This window comes from Leptopilina heterotoma, unplaced genomic scaffold (assembly GCF_015476425.1).
Source record: "Leptopilina heterotoma isolate Lh14 unplaced genomic scaffold, ASM1547642v1 Lhet_14, whole genome shotgun sequence".
NCBI classification, from domain to species: Eukaryota; Metazoa; Arthropoda; class Insecta; order Hymenoptera; family Figitidae; genus Leptopilina; species Leptopilina heterotoma.
Window position 1 is genome coordinate 2835762 of NW_025110859.1, and position 19266 is coordinate 2855027.

Consider the following 19266-nt stretch of genomic DNA (forward strand, 5'->3'; position numbering starts at 1 on the left):
TATTATTATTTTTATAATTATTATTAACAGTTCAGTTTAATAGTTTAGTTTAATGGTTTAATAATAAATAATAGTTTCTTGATAATTAATAATACGAGTCAAAATTGTTTCAAATTTTTACGAAGAGCTTTCATAAAAAAACTATATCGAACTGCCTTTAAAAATTAATTTAAGAAAAAAAAAGAATGTGCAGAAATTGATCTTACCCACGGAAGTGTGTCTGATACGTAATCCCACATCTTATCCTTGGATTATCCAAAAAAGTGCAAAATATAGTTGTAGTAATAAATTCACAAAATTATCACTCGAAAGAATCCAAATTAAATAAGTTCAAAAATTGACGTGCGAAAATGTCAATGATATATTTGAAGAAATATTACGAAAAATTATTCTCGGGTAAAATGTAAATCCAAAAATTAATAAAAAAAAAGAGATTTTTTCTTCCTTTTTCCAAGTTTCTTCCTTTACCATTCCTTGTGCATTAATAATGAAACAACTTATAGCTTCTCGGAGTTTTTCATGCCGATATCTGCAATGTACATTCTCGCCATGATGCAAGCACGCGTGGGTCAGGTAGATCCCCACGTTTTTTGACACTCCTTAAGCGAAAATTCAAGTGTTCACTTCCGGTTTCCTGTTTCACATCAATTTTTAATCTCTATTCGAAAATTCAAGTAGTTTTTTCTTCTTCTGCTTAAACTCCAATGAGAGATTTGTAATTGTTACAAAGAAACGTCCAAGACATTTAGGTTTCGATTTTACTTTGTTTTTGGCACTTCTCCAAAAGTCTAGTCGCCTGTTCACTTTACCGTCAAACTTTCAGATCGAAACGACATTTTTTTTCTCTGCTTCTTGAGAGTCAATTTCAATTAGTCGAAATTTGTTAGTCATCGGTATGTCTTTTAGCTCTTTAATTTGTAGCTTCAATGTTCAAAAATTTTTTGATAGGGAAATATTTCCAAACTTGACAATTCGATTTTGTTCTTCTTTAGAAAAGAATGCGAGGATTCTCTTTCAAAAATAAACTATTTTGAAGAAGAGGTTTTGCAGAAAGTTCACTTGAAAATTTCATGTTCCGAAATTCACTGAAGAATAATTCACTGCTTTAGCAGAGGAGCGAACATGTGCGCTTCATAGTATATCGGAGAAAAACACAAACACTTTTGGTACCAAAAAATCAGTAAGTGAATTGTTATTTTTGTACTTCTCTTTCAGCATTAAATATTTCCAAAACTCTTCTCATCCGAAAATCCGAAGTCACTCCTCCAACCGAAAGTTCTCCCAAATCAAAATTTACTTCCGCATTGAAGAAAATGTTTGACGAACCACTTCTTCTTCCAAAAGGGATATTTAACACTTTAGACATCTTTGCAAAAATCCAAATCAAAAGCAGCACCAAAATTGACATCATTGCAGAAATCCGAATCAAAAATAGCACCAAAAAGTTATCTATGGTTGTTCAAAGATGGTTTCTCCCACACGCAACACTATTATCTCAAAAGTCCCGCACGAAAAACTACTTTCTGTTTCAAGGAACAATTCTCGTTTACAGCATACTTTCCTTTACCAAAGCATCATTGTTCCTAAGAATTTTGTTAAAAGTTCCACTAAACGTTTCCCTAACAATTTCACTAAACGTTTCCCCAAGAGTTTCACTAAAAGTTCGACTTGAAGTACAACCAGAAGTACCACTAAAAGTTCGACTTGAAGCACAACCAAAAGTTCCACTAAATTCTTCACTAAAAGTGCAACAAAAAGTACAACCAAAAGTTTCCCAAACCGTCACCAAAAATTCTTTCAAAAACTAAACCACCCATCAATTTCCACAACACAACTAGTGCAGCACAATCCACAAATTTTTTCAAAAATGTCCATACGAAAAATTCCGTTCAACCCGGATCATTGAAAAAACATCGACGAGACAATTTTGAGATAAATTTACCCGCAAATTTACGCGTGGGTTGCACAAGAGCGAATTCGGAGACGGCCATGCTTGCCGGAAAGTGGCGGCTAGTCCAGGGAAGGCATGGCTCCAGAAACGGAAAGGTGTCCGGTACCATGCTCGGGAGGTGAAAAGCCGCTTGTCGAGCGGATTTCACGTTCATGTGCACACACACACACACTCTCTCTCTTTCTCACAAGCACATGGTGTGTGTACAAAATCCCCGAGCAAATACACAGACATTGTGGGCGACGACGATCATGTTCCTAAAGAGAGAGAGAGAGATGATGATGATGGTTGCTTGTTAGGGCTCTCCTCTCGCGAGACTACGCCTACCTCCGATACAAAACGGGGCCGACGACGATAAAGTCGAATGATACCAATCGAACTACTTGACACCGGTGGGCACACACTCGCGCATTCACGAGAAAGAAACAAGAATTTACCAGAGATTAATACAAGAATTCGCCATAAATTCTTCGAGATTAATTTCTAAGTAAATAATTTGTAAGTAAATAATTTGTAAATAAGTAAATCGAGTAGATTGTCGTTCGAGAAAAGGAGAGAGAGAGAGAAAGAGGGACAAACAGGAGCACATCGCGAATCTTGCGAACGGACTCTGCCCTCACGGCTAGGGAACGGACACGCCGGGCAACCGGTGCGACGCTACACCGACGGCATGATCTCGAAGCGCCCTCTCGCGAAAACCTCCCCCCCCCGGGTGGGCGAGGGCGCCACCGTGCGGCAGCGACGCCGACGCCCGCGATCGATAGTGTATCTCGTCGACGACGTTGAGGACGTTGTCGTCGTAGTCTCGCGGAGTGGTCCTCGAAAGCAGCGTACGCATCGCGCGTATAATGTGTACTAGCGGGAGAAATAAGACGTAGAGACAAAAATGGGTTGGGCAACGTCAATTTTTACCCTAACCTATATTACTTTACCCAGCAATTTTCTTCTCTCTCTCTCTCTTTACCAAAATCAAAATACACTCAATAAAAGTCTTGAAAGAAATTTAAAAAAAAGATTCCATCACTCAGAGAGGAAAAAAATCATCATCACGGTCACTGCGCGCGCCGTATCGTCATTCATTGATTGCGTTTTGCGAATCTACGTCGTATATCTCACGGCGTGACGGACGTGGGTGCGCGCGCGTACCACCACCGCCGCCGCCGTACAAAATGCAACCACACCAAGTGGAGATGACAGGATATGGAGAGAACGTCATGAGATAAATATATTGAGAGAGAAGGCGAAAGAGAGAGAATGAGAGGGCAGATTAATACTCTGTCCACTAAAAGGATGCTCTTTCTTTGCTACTTAAGATTTGATTTAGATGCGAGATTACATACTCTGTAATATACGATATGATTCAGGACATGATTTGATTCGGCAGAGTCGCGAGGATAGTTCATATTGAATTTGAGGAGGAGCAAGAAGGTCACTGGGGTGTATCGCCCATCTAAATTAAAATAAGTGCCCAGCTCCTTTTTCGAAAAAAAAAAAAATATTTATTATATATTCAACCATTTTTCCACTATCCCTAAATAATAAAAAAAAAATTGTTTTTTCGATGACAATAATAAAAAAAAAATAATTTCAATTATAGTAATTTTCAATACACTGAAAAGAAAATTTATTTGATTCAAATAAACGATTACTTGTCCACTATCAAACAAATATTTATTTTTATCAAATAATTTTTATTTCGATCAATTTAAATGGTTTAATTCATATTTTCTGCAAGTACTGAAATTATTGATTCAAATATACAATTTATTTAATTTAAATAAAAATTATTGAATCGAATAAATTAACTATAATAATTTGGATTTTTATTCACTTTTTCTGTCCCTCACACTCTAAAGTTGTCTTTTGTTTTTTCTTAACTTTAGATAGAGTGTATATTTTATTATTGTTTTAATTATTTCTATATTATAATTAATTCAAAATTGTAATGCCAAATAGAAATCATCAGAATTTTTTTTTCACTTCTTTTCATTAAAAGACTAAAATTTTGTTAAATTGAATGTTTTGTCAAATTGAAATTATGCAAATTTTTTGGTTCTTTACTTTTAAACAAAATTAAAAAATTGTTAAACAACTTTGATTAAGAAATAGAACATTTATTTATTTTGCATTATTTTTCTTTATGAATCACAATTTTTTTAACAAAATTATTATTTTGTTTTAGAAAAAGAATAAAAATATTTGCACAATTTCTATTATTAATCTTATTTTTGGAACAGGATATAATAATTAAAGATGAACGAGTGATTAAATCATTATTTTACATTATAAGAATCCCAGGCGGAAAAGTCGGACGAATGTCGGAATTTACAACCGGCTGGGATCCGCGCCCGTACAGACCGCAAGTACCGACGGTCTGTACCGATTCGGATCTGAAAAAGCAACCGGCGCGGTACAGATTATGCTCCGACTGTCGGAACCGTCTTCCCACTATTGTCAGTACTGGCTCGGTACTGGATTTCTTCCGCCGGCGAATCTTATTCTTCTGCGGCGTCGGAAGAATGACGGATATGTTTAGTCTGTACTGGCTCGGTGCTGGGCCGGATCCGACTGCGGATGTCGTCATTTATTGTCACATTATAAATCACATTATAAATTTATTTTCAATAAATGTGTCATAACTAAATAATTATTACAATAATTAATTGCATTATTTTAGAAAATAATGATTAATTAATAAATGAATTTAATCAAAATATTAAGTAATTATTTATTAAGAGTTTTTTCAAAATTAAGCAATTAAAAAAATTTGTTGTGCACTTATAGTTTATAATTATTATAAATAAATTTATACTATTAATATAAATTTATTATTATTGAGATATTATTAATTAATATTATTGAGAATTAATAATAAATTATTAATATTAATAAATATTAATATTCATGTTAATAATTTATTATTAATTCTCAATAATATTAATGTTAATTAATAATATCTCAATAATAATAAATTTATTATTATTGTGATATTAATTAAAATTATTAATATTATTATGTTCAATATTATTATATTGAGATACAATTGAGGCCTTGGATCCAATAACTCGCCCGACGCTCGAAGGCACGCGCTAATACCAGTCGGGTAGCAGTGAGTGGCCCAGAGGCGCTCACTGCTCACTGACTGGCAGTTGCGCGTTCCTCCGAGCGTCGGGCGAGTTATTGGATCCAAGGCCTCAATTATTTAATATATTAAATAATAATAAAAATATAGCTGTAGCATTGACGCGTAGTTATTCGACAAGTTTTATTTCAGCTTGTGACACTTGAGAGTATTTAAGATTTGAGAGTCCCATGCGAGCGTAGCATAGTGGTTAGCGTGCGAGATTTCGGTGCGTAAATATTCGGTTAGGCGTAGGTTCGTACCTCCAAGCGTTAGGATTTTTCAAATGTGTATGTAATAACAAATTACGTTTAAGTGTATAAAAAAATAAAAAAAATGTGTAAAGTGAACTGTCAATGAATTGTTATCAGTATTTATCTTTTGCAATTAATTATTATTTTTTTTATTGATATTTGTTGAAATTATCATTTGGATCCGATCCGGTTGTCAGTCGGTAGAATGCCAGCGCTCGGCTGGCTATTAAATGAAAAATCCACGGTCGGTAGAGTGCCAGGTCCCAGCCGGTTGAATTATACACGGAACGGCTTCTCCCGGCCGGTCAGCGGGCGGTAGAATGCCAGTTCCGAGCCGGTTGCCAGCGCGCTCCTGGCCTAGTCACTATTCGGTAGAATGCCCGTTCACATTCGGTTGGCAGGCGGTTCCGAGCCAGTACAGTTACACCGGCGTCAGTACGGGCTAGGATCCGCGCCGGTTGGAAATTTACGCCTGGGATATTGTTACTGTAACTTCATCAAAATTATTTTCATCATTTTATTTCAATTATTATTTTCTAGAATTTTAAATTATTTTTTATGAAAATAATTGAATTCCTGTAAAAAGTTTATTATTCATGAAAATAATTGAAATATTGCGAAGAAATTTATACAAAATTTGTAAATAATTGAATTCCTGGGAAATTTTTATTATTTATATTGAAAATATAAATATCTTTGGTCTGCGGAGATATGTATTAAATAAATAAATAAATAAATAAATAAATAAAATATTAGATTTTTACGTAGGAATTTATATTTTTTTTCTAAATAATTGAATTCTTTTGGGAAATTTTATTAAAATAGTAAATATTAAAAATAATTGAATATCGAAAAATTTTTATAATTAATTAAATTTTTACGAAAGTTTTTATTAAAATATTTTGAAAATAATTTAATTTCGAAGAGGAATTTTATAAAGTTAATTGAAATGTTCCCGTGATTTTTTTTAATTTATATATAAATAATCGAATCTCTTTAATACATTTTATTATTTATGAAAATAATTAAATTACAGTGAAATTTTTATTATTTATAAAAATAATTAAATGTTTGCATAAAATTTTTAAAAAAATTTTTTTAAATATTTGAATTCTTTTTGGAAAATTTTATTAATAATAGATATTTGAAAATCATTGAAATTAGAAAAATGCATTTTATTTGTGAAAATAATTGAAATTAGGGCAAGAATTTTTTTTACATTTATGAAAATAATTGAAGATTGGGGAAGAATTTTGTTATTTATAAAGATAATTGGGATTTTTAAGAGAATTTTTTTTTCAAATTTTGAACATAATTGAATTTTATTTATTTATTTTTTTGAAAATAATTGAATTTCTGCAATTATTTGTAATTTCTCCAGAATTGAATTTTTTTAGTGTTTTCGACCAAAAATTTAAATTAGAAAATTATTGCTGGTTTTTATTTAATAATAGAAAAGTAATTGTTTATTTGAATCAAATAAAATTTCTTTCTGTGTAACATAAACAACAAACAAAGATAATAATAACAACAATAATAATAGTAATAATACTAATAATAAAAATAGTAATAATAATAATAACTATGTGCAAGGGAATTTTCTCTAATTTTTACTCTAAAATTTACTTCAAAACTATCATAAAATTTATTCAGGAAATAGTAAGGTTTACTACACGAAATTTTCATTTTCTGTAAAGGAAAGTATACCAAGTCGAAAGTAAGTTTTCTTAATTTTGTTTTTCAAAATTTTACTCTGAAACTAATTAAATTTGTTTCTCCGGAAATAGGGGAATTTACACCGAAATTGGTTAAAATTTATCAGAAATTATATGTATTTTTGCAAAATATTTTTACTATTTAAGAAGTAAATTTTGCTTCAGTAAAACTTATTAAAGTAAAAATTTAAAATTTACTTTTTTCATTGTAAAAGTTTTCTAATTTTTCTAATTCTTTTTACTAAAATTTACTTCGAAAATAGTGAAATTTAAACTAAAATTGAGTAAAAATTGACCGAAATTCCAGTTAATTTTACTATAAAAGTTGTAAAAAATTATACTTTATTTGCTTTTTCAGTATAAAACTAATTTCTACTATAGAATTATGTTAAAAATTTCGTAAGTTTTGTAGAATCTTTGCTAATTTTTACATTTAGAAATAGAGTAAAAAATAATTAAAACAAATAAATAATAAGTGAAAATATAATAAAATCAACAATTTTAATTAGAAAAAATAAAATAGAATTTACTTTTTTAAATTTTCAACTGAAACATTTATATTTAAATTTAAAGAGTAACAGAAGTAATTTTTTTCACTTAAATAGAAAATGATAACTTTTAAATAATTACTTTTTATCTACCAATTTTCTATACATTACAAAGATAATTTTTATACACATACTTATCAGTTGTACGAGTACTTTATCACTTAAATATTTCCATCTAAAAATATTTTATCACTTAAATAAAATATTTTCATACTTATAAAATTAGAATTTTCACCAATGAAAAAAAATCTATTTCTCCACTTGTAAACACTAGTAATCGGTTATTTGAATAAAATCGTTATTTGTTCAATGTAATAATGCTAATGTTAATATCATTAATGACATTAATGTCAATTTTAATGTTAATGTTATTATCAATTTTAATGTCAATGTTAATGTAAATTTAAATGACAAATGTAAATGTAAATTTTAATGACAAATGTTAATAATAACATTAATGATAACACCAATAATATTGTTAACCATCAGAAAACATTTAAAAATTTCTCTCTCTCTCTCTCTCTCTCTCCCTCTCTCTCGATTTTAAACAATTTGTCAAAAAAAAAGAGAAGAAACAATTATCGAAGAAACCAGAAAAAAATAACATATTACTCAAAAGCGATAATATTCTCGATAAAATAGTATTCCCAAAGTAGAAACGGAAAGTTTTTGTCAGCCACTGAAGATTAGAAAAGAACTCTACTCCAGGATATGAATGACATTCATCAAAAGAAGAAAAAAAGAGAAGAAAAAAAATGCGTATATAGAATTAAAAATAGAGATGACGATATACAAAATTAATTAAACCCTCGATAATCTTAATTCATTTTTTGATAAGACAAACGGACATATAATTTCCATACGTATCATTTATTAGAAAAAAAAAAGAAATTCGACACATATATTCAAATAAAACGAACACATTTATAAATGTGTAAAAATATATAAATTATGAATAGAATACTATTAAAAATTTTCTGTTCACTCTTTCACAAATCTTTTCTCTCTTCAATTACATTGTACTTGTTATCTATCATTCACTGTATATTGTAAAATCCGTATGTATATTCTGATCAATTTGTTTATACACATACTAGACTTTTTGCAGAAGCAGAACAAAATGTTACTGTACGCCCAAGAAAGATAAAGTGTTGTAAAATAAATTTTACCAGCTGATAATGTTGAGCGGTTTTTTTCTCTTTTTTTTTGATATCTTTATCTCGAGTTGAACAAAACACAGAACAAAATGTATATGTGATAGGTCAAAGATTTTGATAAACTCAAAAAAAAAAAAAAAAATGTCTCTGTAGCCAAGTTGATTTTAATTTCACTTTATAGAAAAAATTTGACGAACTGTCTCTTTTCTGTTTACTAATAAATCTTTAAAATTCGATCAATTTGAATAATTAACTTTGCTTCTAACTTAGTTCTAACTTTTTTGTCAACTTTTACTGTTTTTGGAGTAAATTTTGACTTTTGTCAACTTAGGTTTTACTGTGAAAGTATGGTAAAAGTTACTGTATTCTTTTTTTCCATGTATATGAGTTTCTAATAAAAGGTTTTGCCAGCAAATTTCGATAAATAAATAAATAAATAAATATTATTAACACAATTGCAATATAATTGTAATACAATTGAAAGACAATTGTTATATAATTGTACTAAAATTCTAATATAATTCTAATGATAAATGAAGAGAAAACAAATTCAAAAAGAAGGGAAATAAAATGCCCTGGAGGAAAAGGAATTTTTTTCATTGAATGTTATCTGGGAATGGTTCTAAATTGCCCTCCATATGTGTCATTAAGCAACAGTATGGTGACAAAGAATGTCTCCATATATGGTAAGGTTGGTCATGTTCTTGAGCTGAATCACGACAAGCGCCCAGAGGACCTTTGATGATCCGTGAATCATGCTCAAAGACTTCCAAGTGAACTTCAGTCTCGCCAAATGCAAATTATTGCAATTGAAATGAGTTCTATTGGTCGAGAGGTTTTTCTTTCACTTACATGCAGACAATTTAATGAACAAATTCTAAAGTACTGTTATAATAATCCATTCTGCACATTTTTACATTTTTACTAATTTCTCAATTTTTACTATAATTCAGAGTGTGCTTTTATTTTATATCACTTATTTTATTTATTAGTATATTTTACTCATAAATAGTAATTTCTTAGTTATTAGTAGAATTTTCTAATTCCAAATCAAAAAGTAAGTCACGAATTCAAAACTCGGTTTAACCAAAAATATTTTATTAAAATAATCCAAATGAGTGTTCGATAAACAAAAAAAATAAATTCCATTCTTGGTTGAAAATCATATACTATTTTTTTATTGAAATCTAGTGAAATCTCTAAATGTAGAACAAAGTGTGAGAGATAATTTCTCTACAGAAATATACTTGTCCAATTAATTTATCTATAATAAATGCTTCTTCCTCTTTGCTAGAAAATTTAGTGAGGAATTTTGTTCGTCATTGTGTAATGTGTGAGATAAGTCAGAGGAAAAAGGTCAAATTGCTCTATGCATTCGGTGTATTACAGACATATGTATATAGTATAAAAGAATGACTGAGACTTTTATATGCCACACAAGAGTAAGGTGCCCACGCAACTTAGTCATTCATTGATTAAATTGTGGAGTGTATAGTACACGCTAGTCTTACGTTGGCTGCACGTAAAATAGCGTGGCGCGTGAGTATACATTTATACGTCACGATTAGCGATCAACGAATATAATGCCATGTTAAATATCCTGCCGTACATAATGTACTCATTGTCCAAAAAAAACCCTTTCAAAATTCTACTAAAAAAAAACTAACCCCCCCCCTCAAAAAAAAAGAAAAATACTTATAAAATAATTTCTTTGAAAAGAAAACTATATGAAAATAATTCTGAAAGTAATTCTAAAAGAGACTAAAAATAATTCTCTGCAACTAATTCTGGAATTTCCACTTTGACTTTGAATTTCATTTTCGCTTTCACTTTCCGAGTCAGAGTCAAAGAAAAAATGAAATTCAACTTCAAAGTGAAAGTCAGAGTGAAAATGAAAGTCAAAGAAAAATTGCAAAATCGCAACCGTTGGAACAAATTCTGATACATATTCTAAAACAAATTCTCAAAAAGAATTACTGACAAAAATATAACCATTCCGAGTCAAATAAGAGAACATTTTACTTAAAAGTAGAAATTCAATTTTTCATAACTATAAAACATGAAGATGACCAAGTGATAAAATCATTTATACAATTCAATTATTATTTACAAGAATTTATAACTAAAACTCATCTTTAAATCGATTATTTTTAATAATTTTCAAAAAAGTTCTTTGACAATTTTCAAATCCATTTCTTTACAATATGCAATTTTACGACATTTCAATTATTCGTAAATTCTCCAATTAAATAAACATTAGAAAATAAAAACTTAAAATAATATACAAAAAAAAAATTCAAAAATTAAACTTTTTAAAAAAAATTAATTTCAAAATTCAATTATTTTTAAAAATAAAAAATAAATAAATAAAAAAATATAAATAAATAAATAAATAATAATAAATAAATATTTTTTTTCATTTTTAAAATTTTTAATATTGCTTTTAATATTCAATTATCATCTCAAATTTTAACTGAAATTAATTTTCAAATAAATTTTTATTAGAAAATTCTACTAGAATTCAATTATTTTAATACAAAAATAAATAATTGAATGTTTCTTAAAATTCAATTCCCATAAAGAATTTTATCAACAAATTTTTAAATAATTGACTTCTATCAACGAATTTTAATAAAATTTTTAAGAATCATTATATTTTCCGAGAAAATCGATTAAAATTAAAAATAATAGAAATTCAGCAATGAGTTTTATGATTTGTGAAAATATATGAATCCCTAAGAAGAATTTTATTACTTTTGAACAATATATTTAATTTTTGCGAAGAATATTATTACTGTTGAAAATAATTGAATTTTTACATAAATTTGTAACTTTTACAAAATTGACTTTTTTTTTGTATTTTCAACTAAACATCTTCTATAAATCCATTATTTTTAATAATTTTTTAAAAAGTTATTTAAGAATTTTCAAATTTATTTGTTTATAATTCCATTTTACGAAATTTCAATTATTCAGAAATTCTGTAATTGAATACGTATTAAAAAATAAACACTTCAAATAATTTCAGAAAAAAATTCAATTAGAATTTTTCAAAATAATTAAGTCGACAGAATTGTTGGTTCTAAGTATTAAAAATTAAGATTTTCAAAGAATTTAATTTAAAACCTTTTTAAAATTCAATTATTTCTTATAATTCATGCTATAATGCTTTTAATATTCAAATATTATTAAAATATTTGAATAATTTGAATAATAAATATTCAAATCTAAAATTTTAGCTGAAATTCATTTTTAAATCAATTTTTATTAGAAAATTCTACTAGAATTCAATAATTTAAACACAAAAATTACAATTTATTGAATAATTGCATGTTTCTTAAAATTGAATTCTCATTAAGAATTTTATCTATAAATTTTTAAATAACTGAATTTCTTTGATGAATTTTAATAAAATTTTTGAGAATTTTTTCGAGGAATTCGATTAAAAATAATTGAAATTCTGCATTGAGTTTTATTATTTACGAAAATAATTGAATTCCTAAAAAGAATTTTATTATTTAAGAAAATAATTGAATCCCCGTAAAAATTTTATTATTTATGAAAATAATTGAATGGTTGCGAAGAAATTTATAAAACAAATTTGTAAATAATGAAATTCCTGCGAAATTTTTATTATTTTTTGAAAATAATTAAAAGTTTGTGTAGAATTTTCTAAAAATTTTTTTTAAATAAGAATTCTCTTTTGGAAAATTTAATGAAAATAGTAGATATTAAAAATCAGTCAATTGAGTAAAATTTTTGAAAATAATTGAATTTTGGAGAAGAATTTAATTATTGCTTAAAGTAATTGAAATTTTGATAAGAATTTTAAATAATTTTTGAACATAATTGAATTTCTACAATGAATTTTATTACTTTTGAAAATAATTGAATTTCTGCAATCATTTGTAATTTCCCTAAAATTATTTCGGACCAAACCGTAAAGTGAGTCAACCTGCAATTTTTAACTCTATTTTTAAATCGATGAAAAAAATATTAATTCTTGATATTTTAAAAATTTCTTTTGGATTCTTAAAAGTGATTAAAAAAGCAACTCAGAAAAAAATGTTAACTTAAATTATCTATAAAAAATATTTCATTTGTTGGCACATGAAAAAGTCACAATTTTAATTTTGTAATTTTTCCACAAGTCAATTTCAGAATTTGTTTAACAGGAACATTTTTATTGCTTCTTCTTGCTCCAAAAGATCATAAAAAGTAATAACTAATCATTCGACAACAATTTCAATCGCGTTTTTAATTATGGCACTTCTAGAATAAAAAATAACGCAAGTGGGACAACCTGGAAGCATTTCCCCTACTAAATAAAAAAAACCAAAAAATAAAATTTTTGAGATTGACATCATCAGTAAATAATAAGCATTATGGAGGTCAGTGGCGTGTGAGAGTTAATTCGTGTACATGAATGTGATGAACAGATAAGTACTCGAGTTTTGAATGAAACGAAATGAAATAGTCCAAGGGGTTGGTTAAAGGACAATTATAAAACACGCATTAGGGGTTGCACTATGAGGAGAACAATAATGTGGAGGGTTATTGAGTTAATTTTTTCACTCTTTACAAAATTGCAGAAATGGATTTTCGTAAATTTATCAAAAAAACCCTATTTGCGACATTGCAAAATAAATAAATAAATAAAATACGCAAAAACCAAAAAATTGGAGCATTAGCATGAGAGTCGTGAAGACATTTTTTTTCCATCACTTTTCCTATATCGATCTGTTCTATAATAAAACATACTACAAAAGAAACATCGAGGGAGATTTGTTTAAACTCAAAGAAAATCTCATTTAATCGAAAGCTTTTGAGAAAAAAATTGCATGCATATTGTTATAAGTTAATTAATTTGGAAAGAGAAAAAAATGGATATTTGATTTGTAGAATAAGCGGAGTATAGGTAGACAAATATTTCGAGTAATGGAAAAAATGGAAATAAATGAGAAAATGAGAGTAAGCAACAAAATCAAAATAAGAAAAGGGGAATAAAGAAATGGAAATGGAAAAAAGGAGAACAAAAAAGGAAATAAGGAAATAGGGTAAGTGCAGGTTTACAATTTAATTATTATTTACAAGAATTTTAAACTGAAAAAAGGAGAATGAAAATGAAAAAAGAGGAGAAAATAAAGAAAAGGAGAATAGAAATAAGAAAAATACGAAAAGGAAAATAAGGAAGTGAAAATTAAAAAAATGTCAAATTGCAGCGAATGTTCATGACGAAGGAAAACTATATTGTTAGAAGTTGGTTCGCCTAATTAAGAGAACGGTGGTAAGATTATTAAGCGCCTGGTTTTAAAATAGCGAGCGACCCACTGCCCAGGAATGTAAGGGCAGACCGCTTTTATTGTCGTCCGGGCCCTAAGATTAACTCCGACTGATCCCGCGGTCTCCACCAGCAGATCAACATACGAGAGAATATCCAACCCTATTATATATAAATATTTCTCTCAATATACACAAAAAAATTGCACTTCTATTTTTAAAACTAATTAGATTTTGTGTCTAACTTGAATATTTTTTCTTCAAATCGTAAATTTTTTCTTGCGTGCAACAACAAATTTAGGGGTTGTCTACAAAAATTTTAACCTAATCCATAAAAAATTGAACCTTCTAGAAAAATTTAAAAACACATCTACGAAAAACTGAACCTTCTAGAAAAATTTTAATCAAACCTAGAAAAAATTGAATCAAATCTGCAAAAAATTGAACTGTCTAGAAAAATATGAACCAAATCTTCAAAAAATTGAACCGTCTAGAAAAATTTGAACCAAATCTGCAAAAAATTGAACAGTCCAACGATCCACAAGTTTTGAACGTTCAAATGAACGAAATACTTTTTATTAAAAATATTTTCATAAATTACTGATTGCAATACAGATTAAAAGCATAAGTTTTATATTTAGAATCTTTATAATTAATTTTATTCATAGTGACATAAAATATTATAATAAAAATTTAATATTGTAGAAGAAGAAAATAAATTTCGTTCATTTGAACGTTCAGAACTTTAGGATCATACCGTCCAGGAAAATTTGAACCAAATATCGATAGAAAATTGAACCGTTTAGAAAAATTTGAATCAAATCTACGAAAAAATTAACCGTCCAGGAAAATTTGAACCAAATCTGCAAAAATTTGAACCAAATCTACGAAAATTTGAACCAAATCTGCAAAAAATTGAACCGTTTAGAAAAATTTGAACCAATTTTACAAAAAATTAAACCATCTAGAAAAATTTGAACCAAATCTACAAAAAATTAAATAATTTTTGGAAAAATTTGAACCAAATGTGCAAAAAAAAAATTGAACCGTATGTACAAAAATTTAAAGAGTATTTACCAAATTTTGAATCAAATCTACAAAAATTTGAAATATATCTATAAATATTTGAACCGAGTCTAAAAACTTGAAACCAAAACCGTATCTTCATTCCTTTTACATAAAAAGCGGGAGCAAAAGAATTCTCTGTCGGTAAAATTACTTATTACTACTTATTCTTTACGCAAAATATTTTCCAAAATCTCGCCAAAATGAACCGTAAATAGAAATTGAAGTACAAATCGTCCTGCAAACAACAATTAAGTACCGTATCTACAATTTCGTTTGTTCTTTGCACGAAAAATGTTCTACAATCCAGTAAAAAAAATCCGTAATTATACAAGTCGAGCTAGAAAAATTAAATTCTAAAATTATTCGCAAACATAAATAACTAAATTTTTAAATAAGTATTTAATTATTATTTTTCCATAGGAATTAAAATTCTTCAAAACATTCAAATTCAAACATGTTTAAAATTCAACAACTTATAAAAATTTTAATTTCCATAATATTTTTCAAAAAAAAAATTTAATTATTTACAAAAATTATAATAAAATTCGTTGCAAGAATTCAATTATTTTCATAAATAATAAAATTCTTCACATGGTTTCAATTATTTTTAATACAATTTTAAATAAATTTCTCGAAAAATAAAATTATCTTCAAAAATTTTTTGCAAGAATTAAATTAGGTACATTTTACAAATAATTAAATTCTTCGCTGAAATTCAAAAATTTTCAAAATTTAAATTTTTAATACAAGTTTTCAAAAGAATATAATTATTTAAATAAAATGTAATAAAATTCGTTGCATAAATTCAATTATTTTTACAAGTAATAAAATTTTCCACATGAATTCAATTATTTAAAAAAAAATTGATAAAATTCGTTGTAAGAATTCCATTATTTTCATAAATTATAAAATTTTTCTGAGGATTTCAATTATTTATAATACAATTTAAAGTAAATTCCTTGAAAAATGGAATTATTCTCTTAAATTTTTTGTAAGAATTTAATTACATTTCACGAATATAATGAAATTCTTCGTTGAAATTCCAATATTTTCACAATCTACTTTTTTAATAAAAGTTCTCAAAAGAATTCAATTATTTAAAAAAATGTAATAAAATTCGATGCAGGAATTCAATTATTTTCATAAATAATAAGATTCTTTACATTATTTCAATTATTTAAAAAAAAATTTGAAAAAATTCATTGCAAGAATTCAATTACTTTTATAAATTAATAAAATTCTTCACAGGATTTCAATTATTTTTAATATAATTTTAAGTAAATTTTTCGAAAAATGTCACTATTTTCAAAAATTTTGTTAAAATTCTTCGAAAGAATTCAATTATGTATTTTTAAAAATTCATGCTATAATGCTTTTAATATTCAATTATTATCTAAAATTTTAACTAATATTAATTTTTAAATCAATTTTTATTGGAAAATTCTACAAGAATTCAATTATTTAAATACAAAAATAAATAATTTATTGAATAAATGAATATTGTTCGAAACTAAATTAACATAAAGAATTTTATCAACAAATTTGATTTTTGTCGAGAAATTTTAATAAAATTTTCAAGAATAATAAAATTTTTCGAGGAATTCAATTGAAATTGTATTAAAAATAATTGAAATTCTATGATGAATTTGATTATTTATGAAAATAATTGAATTTTTGTAAAAAATGTTATTATTTATGAAAATAATTGAATTATTGCGAATTTTGCTTAGAATTTTATCAAAATTTTTTTGTTTTAAATAATTGAATTTTTTTGTAAAATTTAATAAAATAGTAGATATTGAAAATCATTGAATTGAGAAAATTTTGTTGAAAATAATTGAAATTCTGCAAAGAATTTTATTAAAATTTTTGAAAATAATTGAAATTTGGAGAAGAATTTTATTGTTTTTAAAGATAATTGAATTTTTTTTAATTTTCGAACATTATTGAATTTTTGCGAAGAATTTTATTACTTTTGAAAATAATTGAATTTTCTGCAATCATTTGTAACTTCTCCAAAATTCAATTTTTTCCAGTTACTTAAATAAAAATCTCTGACTTTTCCCTGACCAATTTTACTTTCCCTGACTTTTCCCTGTCTGTGGCAACCCTGCTATAGGTCTGCTATCTACAAAATAGTTTATTTTCCAACAAAACAAAACGTCATTTCAAAATCCCGACAAATAACTGTAACTGCAAATCGAGCTACTTTAGCACGATTATTTTTTATGGCGGGCTTTTGATCGATTTCCCAGAAAGCTACAAGAATTTTTGAACTCCCATCCATCGTATATTGACTTGAAATTAGCGTAGTGAATGATTCTCTTGCAAATTCACGGAAAGACGCAGAAAATGCGTTTTGAGATGGGGCGGCGATCTCCGGGATGAGAGCAAGAAGAGGGTTTAGGGAAAAAGAGTATAAAAACTACCGAGTGAAGAAGTGAGGCCGAAAGAGGGAGCCAAGGAAGTATCAACGTTAAAAGCGAGGGTCAGGATTAAATATAACCGTGGGCTCGGGCTATTTATAAAGATTAACTTGTTGGCCCGATAACGAAGTAGGCGAGACAGAGAAATCTCTCTCCTTCTCACTCTTTCTCTCTCTCTCGAAAGAGAGAAAACGGGAGAAAAAAGGATGGACGATACACAGAGGGAAAGAGAAGAAATGCTAGGAGTGAGAAAAAGAGAAATAGAAGGCAAATAGAAGTGAGAAAGAGAAAGAGAGAAACGGGGAAAGAACCCAAAGGGGGCTGTAGTGGGGTGGAGGGGAGGCGGGGGCAACGACCACGTCACATTGTCGCGCAGCAATTGCACGCGGGAACCGGGCCGAGTCCGAGGCAAAATTCCTTCTACTTATTTCTCATCTTCTTTTTTCTCTTCCAGCCTCTTCTGACTCGCCTTCTTCGTCTACTTCTTCCACATCTTTCTATCTTGCTCACTCGCGCCCGGTCGTTGAATAGTTCGTTTACAGTTTACATGCTTGGCGACTCGCGCCAGTCGAGTCGAAGGTTCTGAGAACTTGCTCCCTGCTTGTACACACGTATATTCAGCGAGAAGTTTGATTGCTATTACTAACGACTATCTAGTTAGTTAGATCAATGTTCGTCGATGAGGATGTCACTGAGATCATCTTCTCTCCTACTCAAAACCCACTTTTTTTTTTTTTTTTTTTTTCTTTAAATTCTATTTCAATTATTTTTAAATGTCAAAATTTACTTTATTTCAAAATTATTCAAACTTTTAAAATTACTAAATAATTCGCAGAACTCTCTAAATACGATTTAGTAAAAATTGAGTTGCTAATTCACCTTAGTAAGAATTTTTTTTCTAATTTTTAGTCATTTTTAATTAAATTAATAATAGTAAAAATAATAATAATAAGTATATACTGAAAAATAAATTTAATTGAATTTAATCAAATTTTTTTCACCTACATCAGGGTTGCCACAAAAATTTAATTTCAGGGTGGCCACAAGTTTCAGTTTATCAATTTCCCTGACAATTTACTGACATTAAAATTACTTTCCCTGACAAAATTCATTTTACAGGAAAATATGATTGTTTACGGAAAATGAGTAAAATTGATGAATTTTAATAATTTTTAAAAATTACAATTATAACCTTTCCTGAATCCAATTATGCACCCCAATTGAATTATTTTCTATAATTTTCAACTAAACTTCATCTCTGAATCAATTTATTAATTTAAATAATTTTCCAAAAGTTCTTCTAGAATTCAATTATTTACATAAAAAACTCAATTTTTTATAATAACTGTAATTATATTCCATAGTTTTTTCTTAACTTATTAACGTATAATATTTTCAAAAAATTATAAAGAAATTCTTACAATTAATTTTTTAGAAAATGTAAAACAATTTTTGAAAGATTATTTTCAATTCTAAAATATTTCCAAATAATTAAAATTTGGTCAAATCTTTTAAAAATAATTGAATTTTTGAAAAATATAAATAAAAATGATCAAATTTTTTGAAGAATTTTAATTATAAACAGGATCATGATTTCTCAAAAATTTTACCAAGTCCAGAAAGTAAATTTTCATAAATTTCTATTTACATAGTTCGAAGATAATTGAATCTTAAAAAATTATTATAAAACCATTCTAATAATTAGTTTTTAAAAATATTTTAATGTAATTTTTTGAAAACAATTTT

General features: G+C 27.3%; 1 protein-coding gene across 7 annotated transcripts in view; it reads right to left on the reverse strand.

Annotated features, from left to right (window-relative positions):
• Nucleotides 1-19266, reverse strand: part of LOC122497978 (serine/threonine-protein phosphatase 4 regulatory subunit 1-like) — a 595496-nt gene that overhangs the window by 281353 nt on the left and 294877 nt on the right. The window contains exon 1 of one of the 7 annotated variants that reach the window (XM_043605437.1): nt 207-343. The exons of the other annotated variants lie outside the window; for them this stretch is intronic. The gene's annotated coding sequence lies outside the window, so the exon portion shown is untranslated. Of the gene's footprint in view, nt 1-206; nt 344-19266 lie in introns of those variants that run through there. 7 annotated transcript variants of the gene reach the window in all.